Raw genomic sequence first — 3,687 nt, forward strand, 5'->3', positions numbered from 1 at the left:
AAGGAAGTATAGAGGAAAGGAGCTAGGGGGGCATCTCACTAAAATTTAGTAAGAACCAGCTCAACCTAAACAGCCATAGTCTCAAGAAAGAGAAGATGACCTTGCAGCATTTGTCCCTAAAAGACTCAACCACTACTTGATAGATATGACTCTTAGGAACTCAGATAGTGACCTTAGGTTTCATTTTTACCTACTGTTCTTTCCTTGCCCTTTCTACTAGCTTCACATACTTTTCAACAATTGTTAACATTTGCTGAGCCCCTGAAAAACACAAGACTGGGTAAGTTCTACCAGATTAATTTATTGAATTAACCAGTTGTCATCTGGCAAGGCCATCATCAGACTTTAACTGACTATTGCCGTCAAAGAGGATTCAATACATTTAAACAACATTGGAAAATATGTTACTCATCTAGAGTGAGGCACAAACACACAAAAATATCATCTTTGACAGTGGAGTGGTAATGCAATTAAAAAGTTTAAAGTTGAATAGTAAATACAAGTAAAGGGAGCAAACTAGAAAAAAAATATTAACACTAAACTCAAAAAACACTGGTATGTAATGATTTAATTTAAAATTAACAATATTATGAAAATGATAGTTGTTACTCAGTAATATAGTGGAGATTCTGAGTTGTAGATAGGCAAAACAAAAAGACTGTCAAACAAAGCTCTCAGCCAGACAGACCCACATGTTCACTGTTTTTGGCAGTCCGTTTATTCTATATTTGTGCCTCACTTTAGATGAGTAACATCTTTTCTGATGTCGTTTAAAAACATTGTAACTTCACTGATGATGATAGTTAAGGTTTGATGGTAGCCTTGTGAGTCAACAACTTGTTCATTCAATAAATTAATTTTGTAGAACATAAACAATATTATGTTTTTCATTTATAAGTAAGCTGTTCTACCAAGAAAAGATGGAAGAATCAGCTAGCTGCCATTTTATTTTCTGCCCACTAAATGGCACAGAAGCTCTTTCGTACACAACAGCAATTAGATAAATAGCTGTTGGCATGCTACAATAATAATTTTTCTGCATACATTCAAAGCAATGGAGGTGTGCAGCCCTATCACCTCCTAGATAAAAGGATTCAAATAAGCTGCAAACTTCCCTAAACGACATATCTTTCTCATCACACTGCGTTAGAAAAAAAAAGTAATACATCTGAACAGATGTAAGTGTGAAACCACATCAAATACTCCTCACAGCTCTTTGATGGTTCATATCACTTCACAAACACACAACCACAGCAAAACAACAAATCGTGGAAGCGTGGTCAGGCTGCAGGAGAGGCATGCAAACCGTTCTACACCACCAACAACAACAAACGTCTGCACAGTTCAGCTCACACTGACTGGCTATTGCATTGACCTGAGTGAGGGGAGGGAAGGAGGACGCTGCAAAACTGATGGCAGGCAGTTCCACAGCACCAAGAAGAGGATGAACAGTGAGCCTAACAATGTATCAAGCTAAGCAGAAAGCAAGCACATGTCTCTGCCCACAAGCAAGTTGGGTACCATGTTTTCTCCAGGGTTTTTAGGCAAAATGCAAAAATTCACCAAGTTTTACCAGTTTTTTCAAAATGCTGGACACTGTTACTTTTTCTTTAAATTGCTGTTAATATATTAATATGATTAACATTTACTACATGTTGTTTTACAAACAAAGCTTCCACACTGCAGACAACAAGATGGAATACTTGTCACACAGATACATGTACTGGTGAATATATGATTGGCTGTGCCTGTAGCCTTGAGCACAGTGGAAACACGACATACCTCCACTACTACTTGTTAGCCTGGAACTGAAATATATATGAATTTACTTACAGCATTAAAAGTAATTTCAATACGTTATCCACATTTCTTATATTGGAATGCATGACCCTAAGAGTACCCATATGTAAAATAAGTGTTGACATTTTTTCAAGGCAAACTCTATGAACAGGTTACTGAAATTCAAAATGTCATAACGACTATGGTCAGTAATTAAAAGGTAAACAGTCCTCTGAAAAATAGCGATTTGAGGCTATAAGAATTGAAATTGTCACTTTCTTTAAACAGTTTCCTCAATATCACACCATACAGTGCACAGAAGAAAATGCCATCTGCAATGAAGAGGAGACAGGAAACATTGCACTGCCATGGCACCAACAGGTGGACAACTGCATCGGTGGGGACTGCTCCGTTAGACACCACGTGTCATGAAGCTGTAAGTGTGTTTTTAAATGCTGAGGCAGTCAAGACATGGTTTCTATTATGTAAGCATGGGCCAGTTACATGTTCCTTAAATCACACCAAAAAGCACATTCTGATGCAAATGGGAGAAGTCAAAAGTGATTAGGCACACCACAAAGCAAAAATCAGTAGACCATACTGCCCATGCAGAGAAATAGTTCTCATGTCACTGAGTGCCAAAAGAGATAAACAGTTTATATTTTCTGCATTATACACCACTCTCCTTCATGGGACATATCAAACATAATGAATGGATGAATGATTAAAAGATTCTAACATTCACACAACCAGTTATAAGAACAGTGTGGCACAGTGATTGCTCTGTGCACTTGGTTGGGCTGTATGGAGGATGCCACCATGTTGGTTGGTTGGCCAGTAAATCGGTACTTGTGTAAGGCCCTTTGGTTTGGTGGGATATTGGACTCGCCCTTCCAAAGAAACCATTCTGGCATTCATCTTAAGCAATTTAGGGAAATAATGGAAAACACAAATCTCAGTGACTGCACGTGGATTGCAACGTAAATACAATGTGTTAAACACTGTTCCGCTACAAACAGTGCAGGGCCACTTGTGAAAGCAGTCAGGTCATTTATCAACTCTGCTGTAACTTCTGCACAGTCTTTTATGCAGACATGACCACCCACAGCCAGCCACCTGAATTAATGGTCACCATAAAACTGTTGACCAAACAGTGACAAGAGCAAGCCACTGAGCTTAATATTCTCACATTCTCAAGTACAGTGGCTGCTTCACAGTCTATGCCTTACAGATTGGCTGTGTCCCACCACATTCAGCTCTCTAAATTGCATAAATGAGAACTGTTACTACAGCGTGTCATTCAACCATCCAGTCCTCCTTGCCTCAGTTTCCATTAGCCCCTGTCTCACACTCATCTCCACCTAATCCCTTATTCCATTTCTCATGCCCCTCAACAACTTCACTCTAACATAATCCATATATCTGTTAGTTTATACCACACTGTTCTGTTCTCTTATTCTTTCAGCCTTGTTATCTTTTGTCCTCATTCCCCTCCTCAAAGCTAATTCCCACTTCCTCTGCCTGAGTCCGGGAGAGCTTGCCAGTGTTACATTTATTTCTAATTCCCTTTCTGCTTCTCATTCCACAGCAATCACCCTTCTTAACCTTAAAACTTGCGTTTTAGTTTCAAGGACGGACATTGTCCGAAAGTTTAGAGATGATTTCAGTCTTGTTTATGGACCTATCAACTACTTACTGCTCAACTATACACTGACCAGTTACCTTTATTCTTTGCACTGTTTGTATACCACCCAGCACTCTCCAGAATTATATAAAGAGATAAACATGTGGAATAAAGACACGTTTATGAAATCATATAAGGGAATTCTCTCGAGGTAGAATATTTATGATTTACTTAAAATATTGCAATGACAATGGGATGTTTTGATGCAAGTGAGTATGGGTGCG

This window comes from Schistocerca nitens, chromosome 6, assembly GCF_023898315.1.
Source record: "Schistocerca nitens isolate TAMUIC-IGC-003100 chromosome 6, iqSchNite1.1, whole genome shotgun sequence".
NCBI lineage: Eukaryota > Metazoa > Arthropoda > Insecta > Orthoptera > Acrididae > Schistocerca > Schistocerca nitens.